Source organism: Canis lupus, chromosome 12 (genome assembly GCF_048164855.1).
Source record: "Canis lupus baileyi chromosome 12, mCanLup2.hap1, whole genome shotgun sequence".
Taxonomy (NCBI): Eukaryota; Metazoa; Chordata; class Mammalia; order Carnivora; family Canidae; genus Canis; species Canis lupus.
Window position 1 is genome coordinate 18,537,315 of NC_132849.1, and position 13,002 is coordinate 18,550,316.

Here is a 13,002-nt window from a genome sequence, read left to right on the forward strand (position 1 = left end):
TTTGTTTTGTTTTCCTGTTACAAATAATGCTGCTATGAACATCTATATGCAAGTTTTTGTTGGGACATATGGTTTCAAATATCTGTGTAATTTTAAGGAATCAAAACCAAGATGGAAAATGTACAGTGTTAGAATGACTCAATAGAGAGCAAAGAATGTCGCATCCTTTTTATTATAAAACTTGGAAAAGCTGTTTAAATATTATCTCTTACAATTATATATGCATCCATTTTTCTTCATGAGAATTGAGGACATACTCTTTACACTATATCTAATATTATAAATTCCCAAGTCAGTTTTTCCTAAAGTGACATCCTTTCATTTTTTTTTACCATAAATTATCTGCACCACAAGGGGATGTCAAACAGATGAGAAGTAACTTTTTCTCTATATTAGTAATGACCAAATAAATAAATAACATTATCAATTAAAATTTATTTATACAGTCAAATTGAGGAAACAAAATAAAATCAGCAATTCAACTTTAAAGAGTTTTAATCCTATGAGCAATTCACAAATGGTATGCACACACACACACACAAATACACATTTTGTTACACGTTTTTTAAAATCTAATAAGTGGGTTTAACTTATTCAAACATGTTAAAGCCTAGACCTGTTATAGGTGCTAGAGCTTATTTCTGCATTAAGAATTCACAAGTTAATCTGCTCTGTGTGCTGTTTAAAGACATGTGATTGCAGGACTGTAGAACTTCTTCTTTATCTGCAAAACTTCCGCATTGTACACAGAGAATTTATTATTGTCAAAATAGAGTTTATTTCACAACTAAATTACTCTTTCCCATGCTCATGAATTTAGAATTCATATTATAACAAAAAGTAAATTTGTTACCTTTAGAAAGTGTTTCTCCTCATCACAGTAACCTCATTTATTTATATAAAGCCAGAACTTCGATCAAATGTCATCACTGCTAGAAATTGATAGATTTTGTAGCAATACTGCCACTGAAGCCCATTTCTTGTCTCTTTGGTTAGGAAAAAAAACCCTGATAATATATCTTTAAAAATTAAGTGATTGTCTTATTTCTAAATATTACCAAATTATAGCTTGGCTTAGGAACACTGAGTGTGAATATTGACATAATATCTAGGAAAAAAATGACAACCTCAAACCCAGAAGAGTATCTACTTTCTTCATGAATGAAAATTATTTACTCATTAGTAACATCAGTGCAGCTGGTAAGTCACTGACTAAACTCCATTTTTATTATTTGCTGTGGTTTATGAGTTGGCAGAGACACATAATTTCTTTCAATCCTACTTGTTCATTATTAATGTTCACAAGATTTCAATGACGGATAGAGCATGCGACAATGCTGAGGCATCGTTACATCCATTTATTTCTGAAATGCTTCAGTATTTGATAAAGTGTAATTCTGGAATCTAGTAAAATTGAATCAGGCATGGTGAATGTTCATCAGCTGAAGACAACAGATAAGTTCCTAGAAAGCAGAGATGGTAAAGCTTAATGGTGCATTATGGAGCCATACTATTTGATGTGTTACTTATTAGTCATGTGAGAGCTAGTGACCAGTTAGTCAAATTTTTAGACCTCCATTTTCTCACCTCTCAAGTAGGGATAATAGTGGAATAGAGATTCCTTGAAGATCAAATGAGAAAATCCCATAAGGCTACATGGATATAAGTTTTCATTCTAATTGTGACACTTTGAGAAGGAGAGCTATTTTTTCTGAGGAGGAAAGTTATTAATAAGATGCTGGAATGATACCCATAACCAGATTATCTGAACAAGCTGGGCATTTGATTATTTTATGTAACGCACATTTAACCTGGTGTTTGGCACTTAATGGGTGTTTAATTAATGCAAACAAAGATTAGTATTATTTAAATTTTTATCTATGCACCTGATATTTGAAGTATCTCCTTTCAAAATATTTTGATATAAGAGCAACTAGGATTGATATTGTCCTAGAGACTTGACTCATAGCCATCGTTATCAAGTCACCATTCATTCAAGTAAACCATTTGCTTTGCCTATCCTACTCAATCCTGGGGTAAATACTGTAGACAGAACAATGAAGAGATAGTCCTTGCCTCTTGGAGCTTGCTTCTTAAAAATACACTCAAGGAACAACTAATTTAAAAAAGAAGGCAGCCAATACTTTGTAGTATAGTTTCAAAATGATAGAAGGTTTTCTTGCAAATAAATTTTCAAAGAAAAACATCAGAAATGTTATTGTAGATCCAGGGATTCATAAAAGTTATAAAGATTATTTTTTAATTTGAGGGTTTATTTCATTCCAGTTTCCCTGAGTAAATATTAATCAACCACTTTCCTTGACTTAGATATCTAGAATTTCAAATGTCACTGTTCTGGGTAACTTGTTCCTCTCTTCTGTACTTTTTTTTCTACTCCTCAGATTAAGACTGGAACTGAAGTGTGAGGATATTGGGATACCTGGTCTAAGACTTAGTAGGAATTCACTTGTATTACTAAGGATAACCTACATTTATGCATAACCTCCCAAATCTTAATGCTTTAACAAATAAATGTCTACATTTTAGTCATGGAAATTTTGCTACTGGCTGAACATATCTCCAGAACGGCCTCCAAATGGTGACTCAGTAATGTAAGATATTTTTATCTTGAGAATATACCATCTCTACACTGGCTTCTATATTATTTCTAAAAAGGAAGGGAGATGCTTGAATATTTAAAAGTGGCTATAATCCAAATTGGTTTCATCATTTGTGCTCATATTCCATTGGCCCTGGGTAGTTACAAGAGGGCTGAAATACGTGTGTGTTTGTGTGTGTGTGTGTGTGTGTGTGTGTGTATGTGTTGGAGGGGGTTGCATAGAGATATTCCACCAACAACAAATGTATCATCCACATGATTCTACAAATTTCTAAAATGACTTTTCATGAGATTTAAGTAATGATTATGTGGAGTGTAGTCTAACAGGAGGCACATGATGATCAAATTCAGTCTAGGACTTGAGCAGAAACTGAGGGTAAGGGTGGTAGTGATAATTTCAAAAGATTTGCTTTATTAATGACTGGAGAAATGCTTCAGAAAGAAAGTTCTGAAAACTACTTAAAGCACAACTCTTCCTCAATATTAGTTCAATAATATAAAATGGAATATTAAAATGGGTCATTTTTAAAGAATTCAGAAACTTGAGGTACATAAGGTATTCAAATACTTCACTAATTTTCTAGGTCAATAATGTAATTTCATGCTTCTGATGCTTCATTTTCAAAACTAGATTGAAACATTTCTCTTTTTCTGTAAGCTCACTTTCTTAGACTCAAGTAAATTGAGAAATATGCCTTGACAGTGCTGGAAAATATATATATTGTATAAAGGAAATATATATATGTATATACATATATTTGTATAAAGGGTAATATATATTGTATAAAGGGTAATATTTATCTTAGAGGAAAACAAAATATGCACAAAGAATGTCTTTGGCATGTCTGATAGAGCCAGACATTGCATTCACTTCACTGATGCATGGTATTTGTGTCAATGGAAGAAAACTTTTTTCTATCAACCGTTCTTGTTCTTTGACAATCTGAGAACATATAATTTAATTTGGTTTTGTAACAATTGTCTACAGCTCTTCAGTGCATAAACTCAAGTGTTTGGAACAATTTTGAAGCTAATCTCAAAAAAAAAAAAAACCCACAGAAGATGTGTGTGTGTGTGTGTGTGTGTGTGTGTGTGTTGGGGTTATGTATGTGTAGGTGTACTGCTTGGAAGATAATGACAAGAGAGATAAACCAGACAAGAAACAGAGTTTTAGTGTCAAACCTTCGTGTCTAGGTGAAAGAATTAGTTTTTCTGGAAATAAGAGAAGAAAGAATGTGAAAAGCTGTATTAGGAACTCACCATTTCATGTCATGCTGCCAATAGCTGTATCATGGTGTATTTTGTTTTACATGAGAGTAAATATCTAAATTTTAAAGACCAAACTATTTGTAATGATCGTATCGTAGGCTTCTCATATTAATATCTATATGAACATCTTTTTAAATGAAACTGAACTTCACTTAAACAAGAAAACAACACAACCAAACTACCTCTCCTTTCTCATAGAGAGGTTAAATGGTACTGTCCCTTCTCAATTTAAGGCAGATAAAATGTTTTAAGAAAATATATATTTATTCTTATGCTTCACTTAAGAAAAAAACACACATCTAAAACTGTAAAACCAAGATGCCTGCTTTGGAAAATTCTGCAAAGTTTGAATTTATAAGGTAGACAAGAATTATTTTAAAATAAAGAAGATTTTTATACCACGGAAATAAAGAAAAATAATAAAGTAGTTCAGGAAAAGATAGAAGATTCTGGTGCAAATAAATTTCCACCAGAAATGTTTTTATACAAGCAAGGATTCGTAAAAAATTTAAAGATTTCTTCTTTAATTTGAGAGTTTATTTTAGTCTCAACTGAATATAGGGAAATACGAATTAACTCTTTCCTACTATTTGCTATAACTGAGATGATGTTTAGGGTTACGTTTTTTGGAGGGAAGATAAGAAGTTAGTAATGATCTAGGCAACCTGCAAGGAGCTCCCACTACAATATCAAGTTCTCAGAGGTAAGAAAACCATAAATCTAATTAAAATGTACATTTTAGAATAATGGAGAAGGCTGATGATTATTGGGCAATTTTGAGAAAATCTGTAATATAATTATCAGTAATTAATATGCTAACACTACTTATTTTTGTTTTAGAAGGTATAGCCATATACAATATTCACATGTTTATGCAAAATATATGTAAGCATATATGTTTTATAAACAAATATAAAATGTATTTAACAAGTTTCTTATTAAAACTAGAGATCTTAAAGAACTATTTCACAAAAGGCACCTGCACAAACATTCTCTGAGTGAAATAATGGAGTTCAATGGAAACTATTTACATCCAGTATATACATGGGTCAAGTTAGGAATCTTAGTGCAATGTCAAGTACATTAAAAATATTTTTGTACTATAAAAATAAGTGTAATAAGGGCTAATAGCAAAGTTTTGTTTTCAGTTTCTGTTTTAAGTGTTTTGCTTCACAAAAAGCTTTCATGATGTAGGAATATCTCTCCTATTTTGAACAGGAATACATCATTCTTGTAATTTGCATATGCATAGCTCACAGAGTCTGATGTTGGGCAACTGGGTGTTCATATTCTATTCTAGAGCTCTGCCAGCCACCATCCATGAATGTACTTTTCCCCATGAGAGTCTGCTTACCGACTTAACTGAATAAATGATAGAAAATCATCCAAGTAAAAAGCTTCTGTCAAGTAATAGAGGACAATAAGCTTAAGGAGAGGCAAAACTCAGAAAACTCAGCAATCTGTAATGAGTGAGAAATAATTAATTTTGAAAATATTATTTATGTGATTTTATCACTCCAAGTGTTTCAGTAGTCTCTCAGATTTCCAAAAGACTTTTATTTATTTAAGGCATATCAAGTTTTATATGAATCCCACTCTATGAATCAGAAAACGCTGAGACTCTATAATAAAAATCACTGGCATGGTTCAATGTGTTAAGAACAACAAACAAAATGGATTAGAATCAAATCAAATATGTTAAAAAACATTTTCTTTTTTCTAACGGTGACTATCCAAATTGATTTGCATGTGGGGAACCAGTCATGGAAGCAAATGGATTGACTGAGGAAAAAAACAACATAAACAAACAGTCACCACAAACCTTTCCCCTTATATAGAACCCCAGGCCCATGTGGAGAAAGAAAGAAGGAGGGAAGGAGGGAGGAATCAAAGGAGGAATGTAATTCAAAATCAGTCTGTTTACTTGCTGTTTTGGCAAGTAAACATTTCATATTTGCACACTAAAATAAATTAACTTTCCTGTTTAACTCAGTTTAATTAAATAGTGTTTTCCCCCCTTTCTTTCCTGCTTTCTGACATACAGCCTCAAGTAAATAAAGAGAAGGAACCCCTAACTGAACTCTGTACAAACCTAAATGGTACTGCTGCGATATTTCTACCATGTTGATTAGTTTCTATGCAGTTTGTGTGGGAGTAGGCCTTGGCAAAGAGCAATGATGATAAGAAACACATGTGGGCTGGAAGTATTCACAATGGCCTATGTTCATGAATCTGATATACAATCTTGGACCTTAAATACTATATTCAATACAGAGATAAATGAAGAAAAAAGCACCGTGGAATGAAATTTGGATGAGAAGTTTGTTTGTTTTCTACTTTAGAAATTCCTAATTTTACCTAATTCTATTCCTTTCCCTTCTAAAGAAACAATGATGAAAACCATTCCCTACTGGCAGGTGAAGTAATGATGTAGTCAGTCGTCTAGATATAACCTCAGGGATGTCTGACATCATGGAAAATGAAGCCACAGGAGTGGCAGGGGCAGAACTTTAATCACAAGGGAAATGGAGAAGTTTGAATCTAGTCCTATATCTGGAGGAACTGGGGTCAAAGATAAAGAGAACCCAAACATGAGGACAAGAAAGTAGAAAGGAGCAAAGAGTGATAGACTGTGGAAGGGGCCTGGGGCTTGTTCAGAGCAAGAGCAGAAACCAAGTTAAAGACCTTCAGGACAATGTCAAAGCAGAATCAGAAGACATAATTCTCTCCATGCTGTGGCATTAAAGACATAGAACAATGTTTTAAATCCCTCTAACTTTAAGACAAAATTGGCCATAAATTTTGGCATAGGACAGTACTAGTGTAGAAAATTAAACTAAAAATTGAGAGTGAATGGGCAAATTTTTGTGCCTGAAGAAAGCTTTCAACAAGGTACTATGGAGACCTCTTTCCTATCCAAGACACAGATCTCACCAGACAATCTATACTATCTTTTTAATTCCTTGTCAACCTTTGATTAAATTGGTAACATTGGAGTCACTTCCCCTGTTTCCAGTTGCCTAAAGGGGATGCTAATATTTTTTATTCAGTTTTGTACTCATCTAGCCATCAGCACAGATTTGTGTAGCAGGATTTCCAGACAATGGATCATGGCAGCAAAATATTCTGCCGACTATAGTGTTTTTTTCTGTGACGCAGTTCATGACATTCATCTTCTTCAGGTCAATACATAACCTCTGCCGACTTCTCAAAAACATTTCAGTTGTCAGGCATGTCTTGCAGATGTGTCTTCGGGGACTAGGAATTAGCAAGCAGAACTGTGTAGCTTTCAAAACATTTTGGGCCTGGTTGAGCAGGAGTTGCTTTAAATAAACAGCAAGTATGTCAGTTGGTCCTTTCCTCATTTTCTTAATGAGAGCTCCTCAAAACCTACAAATGACTGTTCCAATTGAAATGGGAATCTGATTGAACAGGATCCAGAATGACTGCCAATGCATCATGGATAGACCTTAGTAGAATATACTTCAGAAATTTTTGGCCATATGTGTATGAAATCTGCTGTGTCCTGGCTGTTTTACTATGAAGGTTTGGCCCTCATGATAGAAAGTCAAATTTTGGATATCATATGTTAAACAGTCGTCCTTGGTCCTAAGATGACATTTAAAGATTCTGTAAAGTTCTTTTCTATAATTTTATATGGCATCTACTATGAAGATTCATAAGATATTCTAGAAAGGCTTTCATCAGAGATAGAGGTGTAGTGAACACAGTCCCCCACCAGAATCAGCTTTTCTCATTTATCATAGGAGCATGTGAAGACTGGCACAGATTTGATAGACCAGGCTTTGCGTTAAGCCTTCTACTCTTTTCCATCTTAAAAGCCCCACTCAAATCAAACCTCCTTAATCATTAGGTTTGAGGTTATTGATATAATTGAGACAAAGAAGTAAACTAGGACTGTCCTGCACTAATGGGTTTACCTTATTAAGGATGATTTATTTAATGTTTTAATGTTCTTTCTTTGATACTTAAGAGTATTAAATATCATAGTATTATTCACAAATAGTATTATCCACAAATAGTATTAAAAATAATAGACAGCCCCGGTGGTTCAGCTGTTTAGTGCTTCCTTCAGCCCAGGGCCTGAACCTGGAGACCCTGGCTCGAGTCCCGTTTCGGGCTCCCCACATAGAGCCTGCTTCTCCTTCTGCCTCTCTTTCTCTCTCTCTCTGTCTCTCATGAATAAATAAATAAAATCTTAAAATAAAATAAAATAAAAAATAATAGTATTATCTACATAGCAGTAAAATGGAAGTATATGCATTGTTTCATGTCTTTTTTTAAAAAAAAAGATTTTGTCAATTTATTCATGAGAGAGAGAGAGAGAGAGAGAGGCAGAAACACACAGAGAGGGAAGCAGGCTTCTCACAGAGATCCTGGTGCAGGACTCAATTCCCCGACCTGGGGTCAAGCTCTGAGCCGAAGACAGACGCTCAACCGCTGAGCCACCCAGGCATCCCTGTTGCATATCTTTAATGTGTGTGTGTACATGTGTGTATCTATAATTGATAAATATACAAAGATATGGGCAATTCAAATCTCAACATTGAAATATGTAAGAAATCATTATATCTAGTTTATATAATTTTAAAAACCATTGTGCATAATAGAAATTTTACTAGAAGCTAGTAACTCCAGTGACTTAAATAAGGGACTGTACACACACGTTTGTATTTTTTCACTCTATACATCTATATTGTAAAGCTACCTTGCCTTGCTTGTTGACTTCAAAGTGACGTAACCTAAAAAAGGAATATATTAATAAATAGTTTTTCAAGATATCGACTGAAAATCGAAGAGACCAAAGATTATAGTTAAACATCATTAGCAACAACAGGCTAGTGAGGCAATAAATGTAGGAATTTCCTACTGGGGCCTTGGAATATACAATGAAGAGAAGCAGAGAAATACTTTGGGAGGTGGAGGTGAGGTTGGGAAATTCTAAGTTTCTGTATCATTTATTGTGTCTTCTCCTTGCCTTTAGTATGGTGTATTTCTCCTTGAGCAATGAAAGGAAAAGGTTCTGTATCCAGTATCCCAAAGGTAAGTAAAACGGTGATTCTATTACAAGGAAGGTTATTTAAGTAAGAAAGATGGATTCTTTTTGTGGGAAATCAATTCTCTCAACTCGCTTTATATGGATTTTTTGCATCCTACATGTAAAATGTGGGATGTAGAGAGAAATATGAAATGACATAGGGGTCTTGTCAGGTCATTCCTGGAAAGGTTTGGAGCTATTAATGGGATCCTCTGGGGGTTGACTTAATAAAACCTAAATATGGAAGAACAAAGTAGATGAAGGTTATCAGGATGATATAAGGAAAATCAGATATTTAATCCTTGCAAGGTGTTTGCATCACTTTTTCTGTTTTGTTTTTTGTTTGTTTGTCTTGGTTTTGTTTTGTTTTCCCAGGAGAAATTTAGAATTATGTGGCACACAAGCACACAAGGCCCTTCTGAATGTGGGAAGACAAACCCGCTGTAGCTTTACTTAACATTCCTTTGAGTTCAAGATTACTCACCATTTTTTTTTTCTATTTCTGAGAGAGTACTTGAGAACTATAACATACAAAAGGCCAAGGGTTAGTTAGAGGTCCTAGATTTTATTTTTGATTCTGCTACTGGATTTCTGAAGGTTTCTAGACTTCCTTTATGTACAAATCCATCTTCTCTTCTTCCCCACTTAATATTTTACTATCCTCTATATATGTTGAAAAACTTTAATGATAACCATGGTTTCTTACCTCAAAATTTTTATTTGACCCTTCTCCTCATCATCTAAATGTCCCTTACTTAGATTTCTGTCTTCCCTGGCTACCCTAACCATGATGTTCTGAAAGAATCCTGAGCCCAGGCCAGCTCTAGATTTTCTGCTTTTTAAAATCTCCCATCTTATAAGTTACTTATGGCTCTTCATATGCACTTATGAAATATTCAGCGACTAAACTAATCTAAATTACTCATTCAAATTTAACTGCATAAATCACATGAATCGATAAGCTAATACATTATATTGCAGCTAATCCCCAAGATGGTCCACAATGATCCTTGGCTTTTGATATTCACCTCATGTGTATGTCCCTTTCACACTATACCAGAATTCATCTGTAGAACCAATACAATATTATAAAAATGATGATAGGTCATGTTTGGGATTAGACTGTAATTGAAGGCATCTTCCCCTAATCAATCTTTCTTTTCTTTCTTTCTTTCTTTCTTTCTTTCTTTCTTTCTTTCTTTCTTTCTTTCTTTCTTTTTCTTTCTTTCTTTCTTTCTTTCTTTCTCTTTTTCTTTCTTTCTTTCTTCTTTCTTTCTCTTCTTTCTTTCTTTCTTTCTCTTTCTTTTTCTTCTTTCTTTCTTTCTTTCTTTCTTTCTTTCTTTCTTCTTTCTCTTCTTTCTTTCTTTCTCTCTCTCTTTCTTTCTTCTTTCTTTCTTTTTCTTTCTTTCTTTCTCTTTTTTCTTTCTCTCTCTCTTTCTTCTTTCTTTCTTTCTTTCTTTCTTTCTTTCTTTCTTTCTTTCTATCTTTCTCTTCTTTCTTTCTTTCTCTCTCTCTTTCTTTCTTCTTTCTTTCTTTCTTTCTTTCTTTCTTTCTTTCTTTCTTTTTCTTTCTTTTCTTTCTTCTCTTATCATTTGTTCTGAGGAAGTAATGTCATAAGCATACTTACAGAAAGGTCTACGAGGCAAGAACTAAAGTCTCATGCAAGAAAGCACATGATTGATTTTGGAGCCAAACCTACAATTCTATTTAAGTCCTCACAGATGATAAGAGCCCTGATGAAGAGTTTGGCTAGTCTCAGCAAAGACTGATCCAGAACCACACAGTTAAGAGACCCTCATATTTCTAAGCCTCAGAAACTATGTGAGACATAAATGTTTTTTAAGCCGTCAAGTTTTGGCCTAATATAAATAGGTTATGTTGGGGAAATGAAATAGAAATCAAAAAGTTCACAAATGTAATAAATGTCACTTCCAAGCAATTAGTAAGGTTTGGATGTTTCCCTCATTAGATGTTTGAAATCTGAGTTTAGACATACGAGACACCAGAAAATAGCCCAAAATAAGAAATTCTGCAAGTTATAAACTTATGTTAAGAAGTTTGTCTTCAAATTTAAGACTAAGTAAATCTTTTCCCAATGATGTACTTGGGCTTATGTATCTGTGACAGATTCAGACACAATAAGCAATAGTACCTCAGCATATTAATCATCCTAAAATGTCCCATCTAGTAATACCATTATAAAACCTATCCAACCTTAAGCTTCTCTCTTAAAGTCAAAAGAAAGGTTCTGCTATGCATTATAATGAGAAAGGAAAATTGTGCTGACATTTTTATACTTGAAAATTGTACTGAAATTTATGTTTTTCATATTTTTATTTACATCATGTTTGATTTTTTATTTTGTCCTTGCAAACAGGTGTTCCTAATCAGAGAAAACATATTTTTGTCTCTGAATCTCCTCTGTGTTCTTGGGCTTCTCATTCCCAAGGTATATTTCTAGGGATTCAGCTCCTTAGCCACAGCCTGAAAACACTGATTTAATCTAGGGGATAAAGCACATAGTTTAAAAAAAAAAAAAAAAAAAAAAAGGCAGTTCACTCTCCTCCGCAGACCATAGGACTAACAGATCTCTTGATTTTCCAGTGGTCTCACATAATGAATCACTTCCACTGAATGCTGATACCAAGTACTTTTATGGGTGTGAGGGAAGGGCAACACTGCCTTCTGTTACAAATGCCTGTAATGTAAAGGTGGGTATCTTCAATGACTAGACAACTCCTGTGAGGAAGAAGACACCAATAGTTAAATCTGGGACAGTGCAAATTTAGAATTATGTGCAGCACAAGCACAAAAGGCCCCTCTGAATGTGGGAAGCCAAGCCCGCTGTTGCTTTGCTCAACATACATTTTATTTGTTTTTCAAGCTGGTTCTCTCACACTTTTACTGTGTTTGATAAAAGTTCTCTGTTCCAATACATGTTTGACCTAATTTGGATTTCTGGCTACACCAATGAGCCTCAATAAAGTGCTATGGTCATTCCACTGTGGTGAGAATCAAGACTTCCCAAAAATGATCTTAAGTAAAGGAAAGGATAAATTGTCCTCCACAGACCTTGATCCTAGTTACACAAAGTTCCAGGGAATCTCTCTATAAAGGGGCTGGCAGCCTCATGTGTGTCACGCAAGTGACTGCCCATAGGTGTGCCCACAGGTCTTTCAGAGAATGACAATTCTCTGCTATTAACTGAAACCCAGTGGTTTCTCCTTTGGGTTAAGGCATCGCTTAAAGAAAGCAACTAAAAGCAACCCAGAGTGGTCATCGATGAATTAAAACTTCCTGAAATGGTAAGGTTAGGATGCAAATTGCAACTGCCTAAGTGGTCAGAGAGATATACTTATCATGTAGTCTTCCTCTAAAAAATTCTAATCTTAATTTTGGACACTTATTTATTAGGGTATGTCTTGCTTTGTAATTTTTCTATATGTTCTTCAAATCTACTGATTACCTTGCCTTCAGAAAAGGCAATTACCGGAATCTCTATAATATGTCTCATTGTATCCTCACTAGTGGTTTTAGGTGCCACATATTGTATATGTGAGAAAGTGCACAGTATTTTCTAGTTTAAATAAGATACTTGCCTTTAGTTAACATGAGAATAAAGGTGGTGAGAAACAAAGCTCCAATGCTTTGATATAGAAGGCTTCCATTTACGTCTGTTCTGGAAACAAGTTGAGATGCTTTTCTACTCATCCTACTTTTCAAACCCACATGGTGTATTCAAAATTAAATTTTTCTTAAAACACTCTCTGGCTCCTTCATATATGTGTACTATATAATTCTATCATCCGGTTCTCTATCATGAAAGGTATAACTTTGAGACTGTTCAAAAAGGTAAGGAAGAGGCGACCTTTGTTTCTTCATACTCAGGAGTGTGTATATATGTGTGTATAAGAATGAGAGGGAGAGAGAGAGAAAGAGACAGAGGCCTAAAACTAAAAACAAAAACAAATTGCTTATTTTTCTGTTTTTAGTAAGTTACATTCTGTGCCTGAAAATATTGCTCAATGCAGCTTTCAGCTAACTAGAGTTAATC

General features: G+C 34.1%; 1 protein-coding gene across 3 annotated transcripts in view; it reads right to left on the reverse strand.

Moving 5' to 3' along the window:
- LRRTM4 (leucine rich repeat transmembrane neuronal 4) overlaps positions 1-13,002 on the reverse strand; it is a 708,453-nt gene that overhangs the window by 341,986 nt on the left and 353,465 nt on the right. The gene's annotated exons all lie outside the window — the stretch shown is intronic.